Below are 9,945 nucleotides of genomic sequence, written 5' to 3'. Positions count from 1 at the left end.
ATACATATTTGTTCATAAGATTTATGTTTTAAACAGGTGGTGTAGAGTACCTTTTTTTTTTTTTAAATCTTCCATTGCAGTATATTTTTTAAAGCACAAAATTGGTACCAAGACTGGGTGAGGAATATACATTTCCCTCTTACTATTTTGTAGTTTTGGGACCTTACCTGTAAGACTTAAAGATTTTCCTTCGTCCTGTTTCAGGGTGGGTCACATTCTGATGAATGTTTCACTTGTACAGATCCTAGCTTATTGCCTTGACCCAGCCATCCCCAGACACTGGGTGACTCTCTGGCTCTCCCTGTGTCTCCTACCCCAAAATGCCTTGGGACCCTCGACCCCACCCTTCTTTTGTACCAGCCTTGTGGCTTGTATGGTTTTGAAACTCCCGTTCTATTTTATGATGGTTGATTATAATTATTAACCTAATAAAGTTTGTTTTTAAAAAATCTGTATCTATCTGTCTATAAAGAATTCACTATTGAAAGGACCGCATTGCCTGGTCAAATGGGGAAACCCTGTCTCTACTAAAACTACAAAAAATTAGCCAGGCATGGTGGCAGGGGCTTGTAATCCCAGCTGCTTGTGAGGCTGAGGCAGGAGAATCGCTTGAACCTGGGAGGCGGAGGGTGCAGTGAACCTAGATCACGCCATTGCTCTTCAGCCTGGGCAACAAGAGTGAAACTCTGTCTCAAAAAAAAAAAAAAAGAAAAGAAAAAGAGCATGAAGCCATGTGGAATCTGTTCCTATGACCCAAACACCTCCCGCTAGTCCCCACCTCCAACTGTGAGGATTCCATTTCAACAAAAGATTCAGAGGGGACAGCGTTCAGATCCTATCAGTGTGTGTGTGCTTGTGTGGGTGTGAGGTTACTTTACCTAGTCCTGATGTCATGGGCTTAATGTGCTGCTAATACATTTTTTAATACACATTGAAAAATAATTATAACTATAAAGATTAAACATGGTTTTCCATGTACCACTAAAAACGGTTTCCTGCTCCATTAGTGGTATGTGTAGCGCTTGTGTGCAATCCTCTTGGGTCTCCACTCACAGCTCTTGACCTATTTGTGGGACTTAAGGCAAGATACTTGGGGATTCTGGTTTTTAAATTTAAAGCAAACTCAAGCTGTATGATCCTGAAGTACAAGAGACTACACAGAATAATTCAAGGAGGTTGGGAAAGCTTTCTTTCTTTTGTTTTTTAGAAACAGGTCTTGCTTTATCACCCAGGCTGGAGTGCAATGGTGCGATCATAGCTCACTACAGCCTCAAACTACTGTGTTCAAGCAATTCTCCCACCTCAGCTTCCTGAGTATCTGGGATTACTAATGTGTGCCACCATACCAGCTAATTAAAAAAAAATTTTTTTTCTTTTTGGTAGAGATGGGGTCTTGCCATGTTGCCCGGGTTGGTCTTGAACTCTTGACTGCAAGCACTTCTTCTGCTTTGGCCTCCCAGGAAAACATTTTAATTTGGGTCCCTTCCCCCTTGATCTTTGACATTTCTTTTTCATTTGATGGTGCGTTTGCTTGAATACGGCTATTTCCAAGGCCTCTTCAGATGTTATCTATTTCCTTGAGTATCTTAATTGCTTTACTCGCTCATTAAACTTACGAGGTGCCCAGTCCCCTGCTTGAGACTGGAAGCGCATCTATGAACACCACAGGATATGTGGCCCCACAGTGCGTTACAAGAATATGGTCATCAGCCAGCAAATGTCTTCACCTGCTCTACTTAGATTTTAGCAATTTGCATTGCTCCTGAGGTGCTCGATTGCATATGATAATTTCAACACAGCAGGTCCCAGCAGATAGGGGAGCAGCTGTCAGATCAAGAAACCTGTCCATTGGCCCAGATTGTTCTGATGATTTGCAGCATAACCTTGGAAGCGCCGTTTCATTTTCCGTTCCAGGTTTTCACTCTGGAAAGTGGGGAATAACAGCAAATGAAGCTGGTCTTAAATAAATCAAGTGCCCCACATACTGTAATGAGCTCTGCTTTTCATTTCTCATGTCTGCCTTATTTACATGAACACGTCCTGTTGGTGTGTAACCTTATGTAGTAGATAGATACAAGCTATGAAGATACACATATGCAGTGTGATACCTGCAGTCTGATGTAGATACAGGAGGGTTTCTTTCCGAAGGCATATCAGGAATTGTCCCTGGAAATGACAGCCTGAAAGAGATAGGTGTGCAGTGTTGGTGGACAAGGCCAATATCAGTTTGGCCAATCTGTGAAAGCCCATTTTGAGCCTGTTTGTAAGGCTGAGTGAAAGAACTATTGAAGTGTGAAGAGGTGCCTGGGAAAGGACTCAACCTGTCAACTTTTGAGTTCCTGGGGAGTGGGATGTAGCCTAGGGTCGGGCACATAATAGGTGTTCACTGAACATCATTTTGTACAATCCTTGTAATACTTAGTGGCCCCTGTCTCTGAGAGAATCACTGTATGTTTAGATCGTGACAGGGCTAGGATTAAAAGCATTACTCTTTTAAGTATTCTGAATTTATGAAACTGTTATGTTTTACACTTTTTTTTTTTTTTTTTTTTTGAGAAGGGTCTCGCTTTGTTGCCCAGGGTAGATTGCAGTGGCACAATCTCTGCCCACTGCAACCTCCGCCTCTTGGGTCCAAGTGATTCTCCTGCCTCAGCCTCCTGAGTAGCTGGGATTACAGGCGCCCACCACCACGCCAGGCTAATTTTCGTAATTTTAGTAGAGACGGGGTTTCACCTTGTTGGCCAGGCTGGTCTCAAACTCTTGACCTCAGGTGATCCGCCCTTTTTGGCCTCCCAAAGTGCTGGGGTTACAAGTGTGAGCCACCATGCCTGGCCTATGTTTTACACTTTTTTTTTTTTTTTTTTTGGACGGAGTCTCGCTGTGTCGCCCGGGCTGGAGTGCAGTGGCCAGATCTCAGCTCACTGCAAGCTCCGCCTCCCGGGTTTACGTCATTCTCCTGCCTCAGCCTTCCGAGTAGCTGGGACTACAGGTGCCCGCCACCTCGCCCGGCTAGTTTTTTGTATTTTTTAGTAGAGATGGGGTTTCACCGTGTTAGCCAGGATGGTCTCGATCTCCTGACCTTGTGATCCGCCCGTCTTGGCCTCCCAAAGTGCTGGGATTAAAGGCTTGAGCCACTGTGCCCGGCCTGTTTTACACTTTTAAAAGATATTGATAATATTCAGACATCTAGTTTAAACATAAGTGCATAATGGTAATTCGCCAAGGTGAAACTGATTACTTTTTCATATTGAAGGCACAAAAGCATATTTCTTGAACCAATGTCACGTGGGTGGTTCTTTTACACTAGAATCACATGCTTTCATTAATTTTTTTAGTTTGTTTGCCGTATCTTTTGTAGCAAAGACCTTGACTTTTGTGATCTCATTTAAAATATCACCAATTGACTGACATGTTAAAAAAATCTGTTTTATAAACTGTCAAAAGAAAAAGCATAGGTACTTCAATCCTCTCATTCAGTGTGCTACATCCGTCTCATCAATTGCCTTTTCAGAGAGCAATGTCATTGAAGGTAATCAGTCTTTTGGAAAAAAAACAGACCAAAGAGTTGTCAGGAGGTTGTTTGGCTCTCAGATAATTCATTTCTTGCTTTCTTTCATAAGATACATAGGAATGTGGTAGCTAATGATCAGAAATGTGGAAATTCGAAATTGAAATTTATGTACTTGATCCTTGTACCTTGGTCAAAATATACAATTCATCTCTCTGCTTTTCATTTTCTTCTGCCTTTATGTTCTAGACAGGACGTAAATCTCAAGTCATGCCTTTTGTCACCTATGATTTTAGCCAATGGTTCCTACGTTACCTTGTGGTTTTTCATATGGATATACAGTGTGCTGATAATCGTTGAAACATCTAGCCCCGGGGTCTCTGGTGTTTGGATAAGAGTTAGCAAAAGCATATTGCATGGGAGACGTGCTTATCATTTTGTTCCTTTCCTTCCCTCTTTTCATTCTCTAATTCAAGAATTTCCGCTTGACCCAGTTTAAATGTCTTCTGCACAAATCTCTCCTCATAATGCTTTATTGGTCTTTGTCTTAGGCAGTTTGAACTGCTGTAAAGAAATGCTACAAACAGGGCAGCTTAATCCCCAAACTTATTTCTCACAGTTCTGAAGGTGAGGAAGTCCAAGACCAAGGTCCCTGCTGACTGGGTTCCTGGTTTGAAGACAGTCTCTCTCTCTCTGTATCCTAATATGGCGGAGAGAGAGGATCTCTCTAGTGTCTGTTCTTTTTGTTTTTTATTTTTGAGACAGGGTCTTACTCTGTCACTCAGACTGAAGTGCAGTGATGTGATCATGACTCACTGCAGCCTCGACCTCCCAGCCTCAGGTGATCCTCCCACCACAACCCCCTAAGTAGTTGGGACTTACAGGTGTGCACCACCATGTCTGGCTATTTTTTGTTTTCTTTGAGACAGAGTCTCTGTTGCCCAGGCTGGAGTGCAGTGGCATGATCTCAGCTTACTGCAACTTCCGCCTCCCACATTCAAGTGATTGCTGTGCCTCAGCCTCTTGAGTAGCTGGGAGTACAGGCATGTACCATCATGCCCAGCTAAGTTTTGTATTTTTAGTAGAGGTAGGGATTCACCATGTTGACCAGGCTGGTCTCGAACTCCTGGGCTCAAGTGATCCACCTGCCTCGGCCTCCCAAAGTGCTAGGATTACAGGTGTGAGCCACTGTGCCCAGCTGCCGCCTGGCTAATTTTTTTCTATTTTTTGTAGAGGTGGGGTTTCAGCATATTGTCTAGGCTGGTAGTGTCTCTTCTTATAAGAGCACCAATACCATTCATGAGGACTCTACTCATGCCTAATCACCCCGCAAAGGCTCCATCTCCAAATACATCACCTTGGGGATTAGAATTTCAACATACGGATTTTTGGGGGACCCAAATGTTCAGTCCATAGCATTCTTCTTATTGCAGCACTAAACAGCTTGGTGTAATAATCTAATCGAAGAAAGGGGCTGTATTATCTGTGTCTTCTAGCAAGGTATAGTATATTGCACACAAGTACTTGGTTTTGTTGTTGTTATTTATTTACTTAAAAAGTTACTGTTTGAGTGCTGCACTGTGTCAGGTACTCACTCATCAGTGAAAGAAGCACAATTATTTTCCTCTTTTTACATATAGAGAAGCTAGGGCTTGGAGGAGGATCCAAGGTCATTCAACATGTGAGTGAAGGGGTTGGGACTTAAACCTAGTTTCATTCCAAAGCCCCTGTCCCTAACCAATCTGGTACAATGCAAATTATATGGAATTTACTATATAAATGCCTTATGAATGTTGTGGATATGTTAAATTTAGGATTTTGACCCACATTTTAATGAACTAAAAAAACTAGGGTATTGAGTCTATTCCTTTTCTTTATACTGTGGTAATAGATTAACTATCCTCTAATGGATTTTTAAAAAAACAGATTTGTTGAACTATAATTCATACCCCTTCCAATTCATCCATTTAAAATGTACACTTCCATAATTTTATTTTATTTATTTTATTTTATTTTTTGAGACGGAGTTTCGCTCTTGTTGCCCAGGCTGGAGTGCAATGATGCGATCTCGGCTCACTGCAACCTCCACCTCCTGGATTCAAGTGATTCTCCTGCCTCAGCCTCCTGAGTAGCTGGGATTACCGGCATGTGCCACCACGCCCAGCTAACTTTGTATTTTTAGTAAAGATGGGGTTTCACCATGTTCGTCAGGCTGGTCTTGAACTCCTGACCTCAAGTGATCCACCCACCTCGGACTCCCAAAGTGCTGGGATTACAGGCATGAGCCACTTATATTTATTGTTTGAGACAAAGTCTCACTGTTTTGCCCAGGCTGGAGTGCAGTGGCGTGATCTCACTGCAACCTCCACCTCTCAGGTTCAAGCGATTCTCATGCCCAGCCTCCCGAGTAGCTGAGATTACAGGTGTGCACCACCATGCCTGGCCAATTTTTTGCATTTTTAGTAGAGAGAGGGTTTCGCCATTTTGGTCAGGCTGATCTTGAACTCCTGAGTCAAATGATCCGCCTGCCTTAGCCTCCCAAAAGTGCTGGGATTACACGCATGAACCACCATACCCAGCCAGTTCCATAATTTTAGGACATTTATAAAGTTTTGCCACCATCCTCAAAATTGTTTTTAGGACAGAAGAAACTCTGTACCCATTACCAGCCATCTATATTTCCCTCCAACTCTTCCTACCCAATCGCCAACCCCAACCATTTAATTTGTCTCCATAGATTTCCTGTTCTGGACATTTTATATAAAAGGAATTATGCATTATGGAGTCTTTTTTGACTGGCTTCTTTCACTTGGCATGTTTTTGAGGTTCATCTTTGTTGTATCGTGGCTCAGTACTTCACTTCTTTTTATTGCTGAGTAATACTCTATTGTATGGCTGTACCATATTTTGTTTATCTACTCATTAATTGATGGACATTTGGGTTATCTTTCTTTTTGGCTATTACAGCCAGTGCTGCTACGAAATACTTGTGTACAAGCTTTTGTGTGGACATACATTTTCACATATTTTTTTCTTAGGGGCAGGGTCTTCTATTATCAATTTGGAGTCTAGAGTTACTTATAACTTGTCTAAAGTCCAATCTTGGATGATTCTTTGGCTGGGGCACCATGCAGTGTTTTTGGAAGCAGAAATTATTCATTGATATTATTTCATTAATGTCACCGTACCGTCATCCCTTGGTATTCGTGGGGAATTGGATCCAGACCTCTGCTCCCCCATAGATACTAAAATCCATGGGTGCTCAAGTTCCTTATATAAAATAGTGTAGGCCAGGCGAGGTGGCTCATGCCTGTAATCCCCGCACTTTGGGAGGCTGAAGTGGGCAGATCACCTGAGGTCAGGAGTTCAAGACCAGCTGGCCAACATGACGAAGCCTTCTCTTTACTAAAAATACAAAAATTAGCCAGGTGTGGTGGTGGGTGCATGTAATCCCAGCTACTTGGGAGGGATTCAGGAGAATCGCTTGAACCTGAGTGATGGAGGTTGCAGTGAGCTGAGATTGTGCCACTGCACTCCAGCTTGGGTGACAGAGTGAGACTCCATCTCAGTTAAAAAACAAAACAAAACAAAACAAAATAGTATTTGCACAAAATCTATGCACGTTCTCCAGTATATTATAAGCAATCTCTAGATTACTTATAATACCTGAAATGCTATGTAAATAGTTGTTATACTGTATTGTTTAGGGAATAGTGACAAGCAAAACAAGCCTGTACATATGCAGTACAGATATGATGCAACCATCTATTTTTTCTTTTTTAAAAACATTTTGAATCTGCAGTTGGTGGAACCCAGGGATGCAGAACCCATGGATACTGAAGGCCAACTCCCTTGGCCAAATTGTGTGGCAGCAAGTGTGAGTGGGAAAAAGATGGACTTCGGGGAATCAGGGAAGCCAAGGAGAAGTGAGAGTATGATGGTTGAAAGCCTTGAGGGTTAAGATAATAAAATGCCCTTCGGAGAGCAGGGATCCTTGCGGATTTGAAGCAGGCAGGCTGGAACGGACCAAAGAAAATTAATTACTGAATTAGCATCACATTGGCAGGACAGACTGCCCGATACCTTAATAGTAATTGGCAAGGTACCTTATGTGGGACATTCACTTTTTCTACCAGAATACTTTCTGTGTTAGATAGGACTCCTGTTTGCAAATAACATACATCAAGCCAAGATCATGTGAATTGTTTTTAAAGGAGGTTGGTGTTAGTTTTTTATGAAGACACAAGGTGCCTCCTGGCCAACATGAGCAGTAATGTTGTCTGTCTCGGGATTGTGCTGGATGGTGAGGCCCCCCAGGATTCTGGGTTCTGTGGCTCTTTTGGCTCATCTTGTTTCTGCTTATTTATGTCATTCTCTCTCCTGCAGCTTTTAATGACTTTTTAAGATTTTTTTTTGAGACGGAGTTTCACTCTTGTTGCCCAGGCTGGAGTGCAATGGTGCGATCTCAGCTCACCGCAACCTCCACCTCCGGTTCAAGCGATTCTCCGGCCTCAGTCTCCCGAATAGCTGGGATTACAGGCATGTACCACCACGCCCAGCTAATTTTGTATTTTTAATAGAGATGGGGTTTCTCCATGTTGGTCAGGCTGGTCTTGAAATCCCGTCTTCAGGTGATCTGCCCGCCTTGGCCTCCCAAAGTGCTAGGATTACAGGCATGAGCCACTGAGCCCGGCCCCCCCCTTTTTTTCCCCCTTATTCCTGAATGGACACAGCCAAAAATGTGGCTGCTGACTGTTTCTGAACTGGATATCACATCTGAATGGGAGATGTGGTATCCAAGAAGACCCCTGCAGGATCTTCGGTACAACTTCTAAATACCCTTAGTAGCCCAGGATGGCAGACAGAAACCTGCCAGATAACCTTTAAAAAGCAGGAATGTGATGTCCTGTACAGTTTGGGGACAATCAGACGAAAAGAATAAATTGTACATATACAGAAAGTTTGGCTTGGCATCAGTGTCTGTCAGAGGCGTGATGTGGTCACTGCAGATGAATGAGCCCGCTCTTGGGCTAAAGGGAGCATAGTGTCCTGATCCCACTGAATTTTCAGGAGGGCGCTCCAGCCCTTGAGGACTATAGCCAGCTCCATGGTCAGTGTTTTAAGGAAGACCTTGAGTGAGTTGAGTAGTCACACGAGCAGAACCAAAATGGTGACAGGACACCCTGCCAAGAGTAGCAGCTTACCTGGAGGAGGAAGCAGTAAGGGAAGACAGGACCACTTTCTTCTGTTATTTGAAGGTTACCATACAGAAATGATAGAGAATTGGTCTGAGTTTCTCCAGCAGATGGGAGTTGCAGAAAGGCATCTCTTAAATCTATCTAAAAAAAAAAAAGTTTCAGCCGGGTGCAGTGGCTCACACCTGTAATCGTAGCACTTTGGGAAGCTGAGGCGGGTGGATCACTTGAGGTCAGGAGTTCGAGACCAGCCGGGCAGGGTGGCATCCACCTGTTATTCCAGCTACTTGTGAGGTTGAGGCAGGAGAATCGCAGGAACCCGGGAGGCAGAAGTTGCAGTGAGCTGAGATCGCGCGACTACACCCCAGCCCGGATGACAGAGTAAGACTCTGATTCAAAAAATAAAATAAAATAAAATAAAAATTGCTATCTCAGAAGTGGAGCAAGGAGTTGCCTCAAATTTTGTGCTTTCTAGATTGGAGCTCCAACACTTACCATTCATCCAGGATATTATAGAATGTATTCTAGATTTCCTCTGCACTTTTAAGACCAGTTCAACATGACATTAGTCAGCATATAGGCATTGAGTATGGAAAAGGTTCTTTTATTTGAGGCCGATTTCACAGTTTTGCCATCCCTCCATCACCCACAAGTCCTTTCGATTGGCATCTCCTCCTCCCTCTGCTGTGCGTGTGTTTGGGGGAACACTAACTAATTTTGATGGTAGCCTAAGCAAAATGCAATTAGGGAAATCTCATGCCAAACACGCATCTGTGCCAATGTTTGCCTTCATTAGCGTGCATAATCAGGAGTTTGCTTTAAACACTGTATGTCTTTTCCTGTGGAAACATGAAACAGAGAGGGTGCATAGGGAGACCTGGGTACCCTGCATACCATGGAGTGTGAGAAAGTGAGCCCAGGAACCTGGGACAGCACCTGTGGTTTGGGGAGAATCATGTTCTTGGTGATTGGTGTTATGGTCAGAGACTGAGATGCATATATCAGGGATAGTGTGTGAGTGTGCGCACGTGTACATGCGTGTGTGAGTGTACACACCCATTCATGCTACCCATTTTAGCTCTATGGGGAGAAGCACAATTAAGGAAATAGAGAACCAGAGATCTCAAAAAACAGAGGGTAGGATGTGGCGGTATCGTTTATGAAACACTGGAAGGATATACGTAGCGATTTGACAACGGACTCTCTATTTTCTTCTACTCTTTTTTTTTTTTTTTTTTTTTT

General features: G+C 43.2%; 1 protein-coding gene across 2 annotated transcripts in view; it reads left to right on the top strand.

Annotated features, from left to right (window-relative positions):
• TIAM1 (TIAM Rac1 associated GEF 1) overlaps positions 1 to 9,945 on the top strand; it is a 449,425-nt gene that overhangs the window by 173,866 nt on the left and 265,614 nt on the right. The window lies entirely within an intron of this gene.

The sequence above is a fragment of the Rhinopithecus bieti genome, unplaced genomic scaffold (assembly GCF_001698545.2).
Source record: "Rhinopithecus bieti isolate Rb0 unplaced genomic scaffold, ASM169854v2 scaffold_13207, whole genome shotgun sequence".
Lineage (NCBI taxonomy): Eukaryota > Metazoa > Chordata > Mammalia > Primates > Cercopithecidae > Rhinopithecus > Rhinopithecus bieti.
The sequence above is the reverse complement of the archived record's forward strand: the minus strand, read 5'-3'. Positions and strand labels throughout refer to the sequence as shown.